Here is a 15,022-nt window from a genome sequence, read left to right as displayed (position 1 = left end):
TAAAATGAGCAATAAATTTCCATAAATCATAAAAATGACCTAAAAATATTTTAGGACCAGAATATATAACATGCATAATTATTTCGTGGCCTTCTCTTATAAATCACAACTTTTTAGTTTTATATGTTAACATTTTAACTCGGAAAAACAATAACCGATTATGCATGCAATATCCTATGCTCGTATACCACTTGTTAGGTTCATATACCTATTATTAGAATCTTCTAATAGTGAACAAATTAACATTTTAATATCTAGTTCTTTAGATCTAGTGCATGCATAACAAAATAAGAGATTTATAAGAAAAATAATGTCCCTTACATTATTATTTTCGGATTTATGGGCACAAGTAAGGTCTCCTACCTTCACTTGTTCTTGAGCTATAATTAGTATTAGGATGATCCTCCAAAACTCTAAATTAAGAGCTCTCCTCTTGATTGCACCCAAGATTTAACCGTTATCACTACTAAATAATATTTGCTAGATATTTGTTTAGTAGTCTACCTTAAGATTGATTACTAATACTCATATATTACACTAATAATATTAGTAATATAATTGAACAATTTGGATCATCATTTATCAAGTTTTAGAGAAAGATGAACAAGAATGTGTGAGAGAGGATAGTTTTGCATGTGTAAAAAGAGTATGCATAAAGTGAATGAATATAAGAACAAAATCCTCCAAAAATATGAAGGGTGTACCGGCTTTGGGGAGGGAGGAGGACCAATATATGGACTTTCACTTTTCCCTTTTGTTCTTATCTAAACATTAGGTGTAAGACTAGGCTAGTGTACTCATCACATATGTCATACACTATGAACAAATGCAAACAAACAAAAGCCATTTCATCCTACCCAAAACCGGTTTCTCCTCATAAAATGGACTACCATTTTATTTTGTCAATTTGTCATTTGTCACACAATATATCACATGTAGTATGTTACATGTTATTAATTAATTTAATGCATATTTATCACACAAATATCATTTTATAAATTAATTAAATTACATACAACAAATTGACTAGTGATAATTGATCACATAAATAAAATGGGTCATATAATTATAATTCACAACATCTTGTAATTATAATTAACCATTCATTCTTATCTCAATTGTTTCACAAATAATAAACAATATTAGTAATAAGTTATTTCAATTACTAAAATAAATCTTATTTAATCCCATTACAATAAGATATAAATTTTCTCTCTCACAAATGAATTGTTCAATCTTAAAGAATTGGTCAACTTGTATCGTCATACAATTAATCAACTTTACTGATTAGGGCATAATCCTTTAGGTGTGACCTTAAGGAATCAACTGACCACCACCGTCCTACGACAGTAACGTCAAACTCTAGAAAGCCAATCGTTACCGATTAATGTTGATCAGTTGACTATTTAATTTATCATCCCTTACGTATTCTTAATATGAGATTTAGTTATGATATTTAAATCATGTGATCGCACTATTTTTGAGGACATATATTCCAACAAGCTTCCCAGTCCATATTCTCCAACTTGTATGCCCCGTTACCCACGATGCCTTCTATGCGGTAGGGACATTCCCAGTTATAGGCGAATTTACCTGTACTCTGATTCTTGGTGTTTGGGAATACCTTCCTGAGTACCAGGTCCCCTATCTGCAGCGTTCTCAGTCTTACGTTTTTGTTGTAACTCCTGACTGTTGTCTGTTTGTAGGCTGCCATCCTGATTTGGGCACTGGTTCTTGGCTTATCAATGGTATCCAGGCTGCTGGCCATTTCTACCCGGTTCCTCTCTTCAGTGGCATTGGCATATCGATGTGTCAGTACTTGCACCTCACAGGGAATAACTGCCTCAGCCCCATATACCAGACTGAATGATGTTTGACTTGTTGCCACTTTGGGGGTGGTTCTATCAGACCATAGTACGAAGGGGAGCTCATCTGCCCAGTTGGCTCCTATCTCCTCCAGCCTTTTTTTTAGGTTGTTCATGACTATCTTGTTGCTGGATTCTGCCTGACCGTTGGACTGTGGATTCCTAGGAGTAGACTTAAACATCTTAATGTTCCACCTGGCGCAGTAGTCTTCCGTTCTGTTGGATATGAATTGTGACTCGTTGTCACATATGATTTCTGAAGGGATGTCGTATCTGTTGACTATGTTCCTCTTGATGAAAGATATCACATGCTTCTCCAGGATCTGAGGGAAAGTTTCTGCCATTATCCATTTAGAGAAGTAGTCCGTCATTGCCACCATGTATGTCCTGTTTCCAGAAGCACGGGGTAATGGTCCCACAATGTCCATTCCCCATTTGATAAAAGGCCAAGGCGAGATGATCGGATACATATGTTCTGCTGGCTGGTGGCTGACAGGAGCGTGCCTTTGGCATTCTTCGCATTTTTTGACGTAATGTATGGTGTCCTTCCTCATGGTAGGCCAGAAGTAACCCTGCCTTAGTGTCTTGTTGGACAGGCTCCTACCCTCTGTGTGATTTCCACAATCACCACTATGGATATCACACATTACTGCATGTGCCTCCTGTATGCTTAAGCACCTCAGATAGGGTCTTGCCGAGGACTTCCTAAATAGGATACCATCAATGAGTACGAATCTGGAGGATTTCATTTTGAAGCTCTTGGTGTCTTTCTGGTCAGGTGGTAATACCTCATCATGTAGCCAACTAATGTAAGGCTTGCGCCAATCATCAGTTTCTTCCTGGGGTGTGGCAGTACACAGTATCCCTGCCTCGTATGTCCACTGGGTGGATGCAGCCTTACTAGCGTTCTGCTGTTTATTCTGGCGTATTGCATGTTTCATGACATGTATGAATGGTATAGGACCCACTGCCTCTGGAGTGAAGGCTGCTCCTGTTGGGAAATGTGTCCTCAACAATAGTGCGATCACATGATTTAAATATCATTATTAAATCTCATTTTAAGAATACAATTGGGAAGTAATATTGTTCTTTGTCAAATCGGTCAACATATATCGGTAATGATTGGCTGACTAGAGTTTGACATTACTGTCGTGTGACGGTGGTGATCAGTTGACCCCCTAGGTCATACCTAAAGGGCAATACACTTAATTGATTATTTAATTAATCGTATAACGTTGCGAGTTGATTAAATTACTTGAAAATTGACGGACGATTTTGGAAGTAATATTTACGTATCAAATTGAAATGTGATTAAATGAGATACGGTCTGAGTAATTAAATTGTATAATTACTCGGATGAAATAAATTGTTTAATGTAACAATTAAAATGAATGAATTATTATAAATTCAATCAGTTGAAATTTATAAATGGTAAAATATTTTGGCACAAGTAATTATGAAATTACTAAGTCGATTTTTGTATGTGACGTATTTTTATTAATACGTTGAATTTTTAATATGTTAAAAATTACATAACAAATATGTGTGGCATGTGACATGTAACATATAGACAATTGACAAAATAATATGGACTCCATATTATGTGAAAGTGCCGAAATAGTGTAGGAGGATTAGGCTTAAATTGTGTTTATATTTTAAATAAGAAACATAATGATTAAAAGCTAATAGTAGCCATGCAACCCTATTTATCTTGTGAAGAACAAATTCTCCATGCATTGGCTCACCCATAAAGGCCCTCTTACACGGTTTTGGGGAAGACAATTATCATTGTTTTTCTCTATAATTTTACCAAATAATATACTAAAGCTAGTGTATTATTTTTCATTATTATTCCATCTTCAAACATAGAGATTTTCTAGAGAAATAAAATCCTCTCTTCTTCTCTCTAAAACCGAAAACACATAAGGGTTTCATAAAGTTTTTGGTTCAATTTTCACTACATTAATATTATACTAGCACTTATAATATTAATTAGATTAAGTGTTAAGCCTTGGGTATAAAGCTTGGGGAGAGATCTTATTCTTAGATTTTGTTCATCCATTGGAATAGCTCAAGAACAAGAAGAGAAAGGTGATCTCTCTTGTGCCCAATATAGCCGAAATATTGTATGTAAGGACATTATTTCTCTTCTTTTATATTAATGTTTGCATGCATAAAATCCGTTTTAATTTTATGACAATATTAATTAGACATATATGACTATGTTAACATGTATATGAATCTACATTTCCTTCAATCGGTATCAAGAGCCACGGTTGTTTGCATGCAAATTGGTTAAAAGTTTTTCCGAGTTATATGAATAACAAAATAAAACTTGTAAAATTTGTGTTATTATGATATATCACGAAATAATTACATGCATGTTAATATTTCTGGTCCTAAAGTGTTTTAGGATTTTTTGGTTAATTTTTCGGATTTTTATTGTTCATATTCAATAATAATGACATTTAAATGTGATTTTATGAGTAAAAATGTCATTTTTGGTCGAAAATTAGCTATACTTCGAATTTTCACTTGGTTTTTGGATATGTTGTTACATATATTATTTTGAGATAACCTGTAAATTTTCATAATTTTTGCACTTGTTATGCTCGAAAAATGAATTTTTCATTATTAAATTCGGATTTAAGAGAAAAATAGGTTAATATGAGTTAAATTTCGAATCTGGTCATAGAAAGTTAATATGTTGTCACATGCAATTTTACAAGATGTGTGTAAAATAATTGGCTATAAAGAAGTCTTTTAGCATGATTTATGAATTTTTGAAGAAAAATGGCATAAATAGTGACATTATTAGTTGAAAAATTAATAAAACATAATCTATGACTTAGGAAAAACGTCTAATGTTGCATTTTATTATATTTTTCCAGATATAAAATGAAAAGTTAATGAAAATAATTTTTCCATGTTTTTATGATTATTTTATTAAATATTGATAAACCGCAACATTGTTTTTCCGGAAAAATTTCGAAATTTTTAACCTAAGATTTTGAACATTATGAGTGTCATGGAATTTTTCCAGAATGTTCATGAATTTAAATTTCAAATTTTGAATTTATTTGAAATTTTTGGATTTATTTGAAGTTTAATAGCTTATTTTTGTAATTTTTGTCCATTTATGAACAATTTTGTAAATAAAAGTTAATTATGGTCAAATTACTAGTGGAGACTATATTTTGAGTCCTAAAAGGTTAGGGTAATTAACTTATGCATAAATATGAGTTTGTGCATTTTTGTGATTATAAAATGTTGAAATCACGCAAATCCGTAAAAACCGAGTAATATACGATATTGGCTAATTAAAAGGCGATTTAGCGTAATATTGAGCATGTTCATACATAATATAATGCTGCATTTTCTTTATGATTGTCATAATTTTAATTTATGTAATTTTGAATTATGTAATTTTACTTAGTATGGCCTTAGATTTTAATTGGTATTTCCCGAAATGTATGGGAATATCGATTCGGTTGTAATTTTTATTGTGATCTCGTATCACCGTTTTGTAATTTAATAGATTTATTTTATTTTAGTTACAAATGTATAATAGGAAATTATGTAATTTATTATGTAATTTTATTCATTCCGGAGTTCCTAAAGACGGATTTCTTCAAGAATGGTGATACATAAAGACGGTGTTACCTCGAGATGCGTGCCACAACCGAAGTTCAAGGGACCAATGGAGTTGGTTTCCGAATTTGTAATAGATTAATAGTTTTTCTATTTTAGGAAAGGCCATACTAGGATTTATTGTTCTTTATGCTTGCATTTTATTTTATGTCACATGCATCGCTAAATCGCCATAACTAAACATGCATTGTCTTATTTTATCGAGTTTATCGACCGTGTCAATTCGAATTATCGTAGTTCACCGCTTTAGTTCACTTAAAACGTGATAGATAATAAATTGACATGACCTCTCGCTAAAACAAACAATTGAGACATAGCCTTACCAAATAGTAGAAACCATGAAAACCTATTTCGCGAGGGAGTGCACTCGGCCCTACCGGGGTACAAACCTTGTTACGTAGGGGAAGTGGGTGATGAGTGTTAATCCACCGAGTTCATGTTAATGAGGGTTTCATCGGCCATACCGTGCCCAAGTTGATGTGGATTTGGATAATGGACACATTTATTCGAAATTTGGATTGAGCTCAACGGAAGTATTCGCGACCGTAGTTGCATGTGTTCCGGGCTATAGATAAATATTAGAGTAAATTTATCGACCAAGAGTTCTAAAAGTAGAATCGATTAAAACGTTAATCCACCGAGTTATATTGATAAGGGTTTCATCGGCCATACCGTGCCTAAGTCGATATGAATTTGGGTCTTGGAATCATTTATTATAGTTGGGTAGAGGTCACTATATAAATGTTCATATCTTGTTAAATTTGCAAGTATGATTTAAAAAGACAAATGTTAATATTTCCTTTCCTCCATATTTGTAGTGCATTACAATGAATCCAACAAATGCTACCGCACCAATTACTATTGAGTCATATCACCATGTTCTTGACGACGTATGCTCCAACAATAATTTCGATACAACTAGAGAACTTCATTTTGGGATAGGTTCGGATGGAAACCTTAATTTCATCACCACTTCTAAACCACCCACTACTACTAGACCACGTGTGAGTCCGTCTCAGGAAGACTACCTCACACGATCTATAGGGTCTTTATCTCTGGAAGATAAGGATGCCAAAGCTAGTGGGAGCTCTAGCAATCAAGTTCTTGCTTCCAAGGGTAAAAGGTTCAAGAAGAAAGGGAAGAAAGTCAAAAACTTCAAGCAAGTTAATGATGAATGCCATTATTGCTATGGCATGGGACATTGGCTAAGGAATTGCCCTATGTATTTGCGAAATATAAGGGAGGGACTCATTACTCCAAAAGGTACAATTCCTAAAGAAATTTATGTTATTGATATAAATTATACTTCCACTACGACATGGGTACTAGATACCGGTTGTGGTTCTCACCTTTGTAATCATTTACAGGGTTTAAGAGATGTGGAGAAGCTTAGCAAAGGAGATGTGGATCTTCGACTTGGAAATGGAGCTCGGGTAGCGGCCGAATCCAAAGGAACTTATGTTCTAGCTTTGCCAAACGGTTTTGAGTTGTATTTGCATAATTGTTTTTATGTTCCTACGCTCTCTAAAAACATTATTTCAATCGCCATGCTAGACATGGACGGTTTTTGTTTTGTCATTAAGAACAATCGTTGCTCTATTTCTAGGAATGATTTGGTTATTGGCCAAGCTTCTTCCATAAATGGCATTTACATTTTAGAGACCTCAAATCCGACAAATGATATTTATAACATACAATCAAAGAAACTCAAAACAAGTGACCCAAGTGAAGCGTTCATTTGGCATTGTCGATTAGGTCACATAAACGAGAATCGCATCAAAAGATTAATTTCTACTAATGTGATTACACCATTTGATTATCAATCATTTGGTACATGCGAATATTGCCTACTTGGCAAAATGACTCGTAATCCTTTTAGTGGTAAAGGGACGCGAGCTAGTGAACTATTGGGACTCATACACACCGATGTATGTGGACCAATGAGTATCACCGCTCGTGGTAATTATGACTACTTTATAACCTTCACCGATGACTTAAGTAGACATGGGTATGTCTATTTGATGAAACATAAGAGTGAAGCATTTGAGAAATTCAAGGAATTTCAAAACAAAGTAGAGAACCAATTGAACAAAAGGGTAAAAGCACTACGTTCCGATCGTGGTGGTGAATACCTAAGCCTTGAATTTGATTCACACTTGAAAGGTTGTGGTATTATATCACAACTTTCTCCACCGGAACACCACAACTCAATGGTGTTGCCGAAAGGAGGAATCGAACCCTACTTGATATGGTTCGATCCATGATGAGCCAAACCGAGTTACCGAACTCGTTTTGGGGATTTGCGCTTCAAACCGCAATTAGATCTTTGAACAATAGTCCCACTAAATCCACCGAAAAGACTCCATATGAGATGTGGACTGGAAAAGTTCCTAATATATCCTATATGAGGATTTGGGGATGTGATGCTTACGTCAAGACTAAAGCCGACAATAAGCTTGCCCCAAGATCCGAAAAATGCACCTTTGTAGGTTACCCCTCGCATTGTCGAGGATACTACTTCTATAAACCTCAAGAAAACAAAGTGTTTGTGTCTAGTGAGGCTGTCTTCTTAGAAAGTCAATTTATTTCTAAGAGACAGTGGGAGAAATTTTGAACTTGATGAAGTTCAAGAGCCACAAACCGAGGTAGAGACGCAAGAAGATGTTCCTTCGTCGTCTAACGCAGTTGTACCTCCTCCACTAAGAAGGACGGGCCGAGTAATTCGCCATCCCGATCGATATGTGGGACTTATCGAGGAAGATGGAACACTCGATGTGTTGCTTATGGAAAGTGACGAGCCCGCCACCTACAAGGCCGCAATCTCTAGTCCTAATTCCAACTTATGGCTTGAAGCCATGAAGTCCGAAATGGATTCTATGCTTGAAAACCAAGTTTGGGACTTGGTAGATTTGCCTAAAGGGGCAAGACCCTTCAATGCAAATGGATATTCAAAGTCAAGAATGGCATAGAAGGACATGACGATGTCTACAAATCTAGGCTAGTGGCAAAAGGATTTACCCAAGTCCAAGGTCTCCATTATGATGAGACCTTCGCCCCGTAGCCATGCTAAGATCCATACGGATTTTGTTAGCGATCGCCGCATTTCATGATTATGAAATTTGGCAAATGGATGTCAAAACCGCTTTTCTAAATGGGCATTTAGAAGAGGAGGTGTACATGATACAACCCGAAGGTTTTGTTGATTCTACAAATCCTAACAAAGTATGCAAGCTTAAGAGATCCATTTATGGTCTTAAGCAAGCATCTAGAAGTTGGAATCATCGATTCAATCATGTTATAAAAGAAAATGGGTTCACTCGAAATGTTGAGGAACCATGTTTATACATGAAATTCAGTGGGAGCAATGTTGTGTTCCTAATCTTGTATGTCGATGACATACTACTCATTGGAAATGATATTCCGATGTTGTCTTCTATTAAGAAATGGTTAGGTAACCACTTCCAAATGAAGGATTTAGGAGAGGCACAACGCATATTAGGTATCCGGATCTATAGAGATAGACCCAAGAGGATATTGGCACTAAGTCAAGAGTCTTATGTTGATAAGATTCTTCGACGATTCAGCATGGACAAATCCAAAAGGGGTTTGGTACCTATGGTAACCGGAACGATATTGAGCAGGACTCAATGTCCCTCCGAACCCCATGATGTTGAACGCATGAAGTTGATCCCTTACGCTTCGGCTGTTGGGATCAATCATGTATGCCATGATATGCACACGTCCTGATGTCTCGTATGCCTTGAGCATGACGAGTAGATATCAAGCAAATCCAGGTGAGAGTCACTGGATTGCTGTCAAGAACATCCTTAAGTACTTGAGAAGAACTAAGGACTCTATCCTTGTGTTTGGAGGAGACACTGAGTTGCGTGTTACAGGATACACGGACTCAAGTTTTTAAACAGATAGAGATGACATGAAATCACAAGTCGGTTTTGTTTTCATGCTCAATGGTGGTGCCGTAAGTGGAGAAGCTTCAAGGAAGTCAGAATCATGATTCAACAACGGAGGTGAGTACATAGCAAGCATCGAGGCTGCCAAGGAAGCTATGTGGATCAAGCAATTCACGGAAGGTCTAAAAGTAGTACCTACCGCCGATGATCCCATCACTCTCTCTTGTGATAATAGTGGGACGATCTTCCAAGCTAAGGAGCCCAAGTCTAGTAATAGATCTAGACATGTACTTAGAAAATATCATGTAATAAGAGATTTCATTGAAAGAAAGGAAATTGCGATTTGTAAGGTTGGGACGGATGACAACATAGCCGATCCGCTCACCAAGCCTTTATCGCAGGCTAAGCATGATGGGCATGTTACGTCCATGGGACTTAAACGTGTACCAAATTTCTGTTAGATTTTGAAATGAAATAAAAGTGTTGTTTTTGTTCATGTTCATAATCACATTTGTCTTTTATCTTTAATCTATACCTTGTTACATCCATACGGGTTGTAGAGACAATTGAACCCCGTTAAAGTGAACACGGATTAACATAGTATTTGCCCATAGTCACTTGTATGAGGTGACGTCTCGAAGTGACTATAGTGTGAGGCGATTGATGGCAAGTTCAAGTGCCATAGAGTCATGTGAGATGACTAGTCGATCACATAGGCGATCTATTAAGAACATTTTGTCGGGCCTAATGACCGCTTATAGAGTTCTGGCAAATTTATATAGCCTGTCGTGGCGAGAGCTACTATAGTATTCAAATGAGTCGATTCTTTTGACTAAAGACTATTCACCTAAGATGGCACAGTTTGATTAACTTTGATTTGTGTTACTACGACCTTCGTAAATGGGGTCAAATGGGCATATTTTGGGTTATGATGGTGTGGCTAGTCGAAGGGAATGAGTGCGATAGGAATTGTCCACCCCTAGTCGGGGTTATAACAATATCTCGGGGCCACTCGAGGAGTAATGAATCGGAAATGCGTGGCCACGCTCGGAAGGTATCCGGTGTGGATAAATCCGGTCAATCGCTTATTCTCCGGATCGAGGAAACCACTCTCGATATGATCACTTGCAAGTACGACCGAAAGACACCTTGCATTGAGTGGGAGATAGTAATAGGACAAGAGAATTGGTGACGCACACTTGTCGAGGACAAGTGGGAGATTGTTGGGAAATGTGTCCTCAACAATAGTGCGATCACATGATTTAAATATCATTATTAAATCTCATTTTAAGAATACAATTGGGAAGTAATATTGTTATCTTGTCAAACTGGTCAACATATATCGGTAATGATTGCCTGACTAGAGTTTGACATTCTCGTCGTGTGACGGTGGTGATCATTTGACCCCTAGGTCATACCTAAAGGGCAATACACTTAATTGATTATTTAATTAATAGTATAACGTTGCGAGTTGATTAAATTACTTGAAAATTGACGGACGATTTTGGAAGTAATATTTACGTATCAAATTGAAATGTGATTAAATGAGATACGATCTGAGTAATTAAATTGTATAATTACTCGGATGAAATAAATTGTTTAATGTAACAATTAAAATGAATGAATTATTATAAATTCAATCGGTTGAAATTTATAAATGGTAAAATATTTTGGCACAAGTAATTATGAAATTACTAAGTCGATTTTTGTATGTGACGTATTTTTATTAATACGTTGAATTTTTAATATGTTAAAAATTACATAACAAATATGTGTGGCATGTGACATGTAACATATAGACAATTGACAAAATAATATGGACTCCATATTATGTGAAAGTGCCGAAATAGTGTAGGAGGATTAGGCTTAAATTGTGTTTATATTTTAAATAAGAAACATAATGATTAAAAGCTAATAGTAGCCATGCAACCCTATTTATCTTGTGAAGAACAAATTCTCCATGCATTGGCTCACCCATAAAGGCCCTCTTACACGGTTTTGGGGAAGACAATTATCATTGTTTTTCTCTATAATTTTACCAAATAATATACTAAAGCTAGTGTATTATTTTTCATTATTATTCCATCTTCAAACATAGAGATTTTCTAGAGAAATAAAATCCTCTCTTCTTCTCTCTAAAACCGAAAACACATAAGGGTTTCATAAAGTTTTTGGTTCAATTTTCACTACATTAATATTATACTAGCACTTATAATATTAATTAGATTAAGTGTTAAGCCTTGGGTATAAAGCTTGGGGAGAGATCTTATTCTTAGATCTTGTTCATCCATTGGAATAGCTCAAGAACAAGAAGAGAAAGGTGATCTCTCTTGTGCCCAATATAGCCGAAATATTGTATGTAAGGACATTATTTCTCTTCTTTTATATTAATGTTTGCATGCATAAAATCCGTTTTAATTTTATGACAATATTAATTAGACATATATGACTATGTTAACATGTATATGAATCTACATTTCCTTCAGCTCCCAGGGTGGCGAGAGCATCTGCTTCAACATACTGGTCCCTTGGTATCTGCTGGATGTGGAAGGAGGCAAAACGGAGTTTGAGCTCCTTCGCCACTTCCAGGTAGGCTACCATTTTAGGACCCCTGGTCGTGTACACGTAATTCACGTGGTTGACAATCAGTTGGGAGTCACTATACACTTTTATGTGGTTGATTTTTATTTCTAAGGCTAATTGGAGTCCTAAGATTAGGGCCTCGTATTCAGCCTCGTTATTCGTTGCTTTGAACTCGCACCATACTGCCTATGTTATTTGTTCCCCCTGAGGTGATTTCAGGACCAACCCTAGCCCTGATCCCTTCGTGTTGGATGCCCCATCAACATGTAATTCCCATACCTGCTCCCCTATAGCCTCACTTAGTGTGAACCCCCCCCCCCCCCCCCCCCCGCGGTTATACAAAAACATACACATATAATTAGTAACGGAAAATACGTAAGTTATTAAAACTTCAATGCATGGCCGCAGAATTCACTGAAAACATTTGAAAAATACACCTAATTACTAAATTTACAAAATAAATACATAATACAAACAGAAATATACAAGGGATCTCAGATCCCCCCAAATTTCCAAAAATGCAATAACGAACGATAATCAAAAGGGTATATCGTTGCCTCGGCAACACTCGCTAGCCACTCGTCATGTAACCCCTAGCATATACCACCGACATGTGACCTGTCAGTCACAAAAATGAATGCCACAGTCAGTGGGGAGTAACTCAGGTGTCCTCCAGCCATATTACAATGTAATAACATAAGTACAATAAAAAACATATACAACATAGAAAAGATAAATAAGATAAATAAATCATGTAATAACGGAACTGAAACAACCAAAACGTGTCCCACTTTACTACGACCAAAAACGACATCGTAGTAAAGGAAGCACGAGGATAACCCATGCCAAAAATGACGTACTGGACTAATGTCAATGTACAAATGCTAAATCAACCATAAAAAAAACCACGATCTCCCGGTAGGACAGCTAATTAGCATCACGCTTTCGGGATACAACACATACCCCGACAATCAACGGACTACAACACATAGCCGATATAAGCAGTCCTAGCTTAAGTAAGTACCAGCCTTTCGATAACCCGACACTATACTCTCGGAATACAACACGTATCCGAATCAACGGCTACAGTAACTTCCCGTAACCTCGAGACTCGTAACCGGGCTACACCACATAACCACGGCAGAGTAACTTCAATCCGGCCACCTAGTCCACGACACATGAGCTAGGATCCGAATTGAAACGATCGTAACAAATGAGATTGATTATTACTAGTATAGAATGACAAACACACTGAGGCTCAATATACTTACATATCCAGCATGGACTAACCATACAACCCAAAGGTGGAAACAACCACGCGACACGGGAATGGGAATAAACACACATGAATATGAAAATACCACCTTATATTGGCCGAACAATATATCTTGCATCCCGTACCTATTTCAACATAATTAAAGTACATATATATAGGGCCTATAATGTTTATTGTCTCGCCTGCAACAAAAAAAAAATATAGAAAGGCAAGTCCAGACAACAATATATCACTCCCATTTACCAAAATTGATAAGTAAATGCATCCAAACTTTCTCTAAGTGTCAATTTACACCGTCTTAAATATACAACACACTAACTAGCATTCCAAATGATCCCCACGGATCAGTATACACCGTCTCAATCATTTCCACATATCAGTATACACCGTCTCAACTATAGAATATGCTAATTAGCATCCAAAATGATCCCTATATATCAGTATACACCGTCTTAACTATAGAACATGATAATTAGCATCCAAAATGATCCCTATATATCAGTATACACCGTCTCAACTATACAACAAAGTCACCAACAATCAAAACACACATATTTTACAAGTAATATTGAGTAACTTGTCATCGTTACCTTTTTGCGAGCGAACAAGTCCTCCATGACGTAAATGTCTTGGAACGGACTGTATATCTCAGCCCCTACAACCTTCTTACAATAAATAAAACTGAAACTATAAAATGGGGTTGTAAAATTCTATAATTAAACTTAATTTTACTTACAACGGAATGACGAGAACGACGAGAGGAGTGCTATGGAACAAAAATAGTTGAAAACGGATGAGAAACGAAGCACCGACGTCGATTAACAGATCAAATTTCAAAAAAAGAAAGAACAATATATAAAAGAAGGAAATAGAATGAAGAAGAAGAAAGGAGAGACGTGAGGGAGTGAAAAATGAGACATCAGCCTACCAGCCTGCTACTTATTATACGTACGTTTCTTCATCGTTAAGTAATTTCGCTAGTTTCTAAAATCGTCTCGAGTTAAATTAAACCAATTTGAGAGAGTCCCATAAATGAAATGCAATCAATAATAAATAAATTTAATGAGTGAAAAAAAAAAAAGCAAACTCAGTTAGTTAGCGGAATTAATACAAAACCAGCTCGAATCAGAATTAGTAGTGATTTTTACTAAATTAGCGGATTTTAAAGATATTTGCTAATTTATCGGAACAAACTCGAAATAGCTAACTGGAAGATTCTCCTCAGATCCGTCTGGAGCCCACTTAGCTCGACTTCGATAAAAGGTACTCGGAAAGAAGCAAAAATTATTAAATAAATAAAACTATTTACGTGAACCCATAAAATATCAGCTAAACAAACTCGAGCTAACTTTCAAAAGAACTTATTAACGATTACTAAATTTAACGTAATGAATTATAATGAAATTAATTAATTAGCTGAGAAAATAATATATAAATCGATGGGTAAACATATTGAGAAAAGTTATAAACAAGATGTTTAACGGACTGCGAAAGAACTACGGAAGCTAAATTTCTAATTCGAGACGGAGGAGTGCGAAGAATAAATGAAGAAAATGATGACTTTAATCCCCGACAATCATCGCCTAATATCAAAAGTTTCACTTTAGTATAAGAATAACCCAAATGAAAGAAAACAGAAGTCAACAACTTACTGATAACTCAATGATTTTGGGGCACAGGTAAAAGTGCATCAAAACAATGGTTACATGGATGAAAGAATTAGTGGAGCTGGTAAG

The sequence above is a fragment of the Silene latifolia genome, unplaced genomic scaffold (genome assembly GCF_048544455.1).
Source record: "Silene latifolia isolate original U9 population unplaced genomic scaffold, ASM4854445v1 scaffold_20.1, whole genome shotgun sequence".
Classification (NCBI taxonomy): domain Eukaryota; kingdom Viridiplantae; phylum Streptophyta; class Magnoliopsida; order Caryophyllales; family Caryophyllaceae; genus Silene; species Silene latifolia.
Note: the sequence above shows the minus strand (reverse complement) of the source record.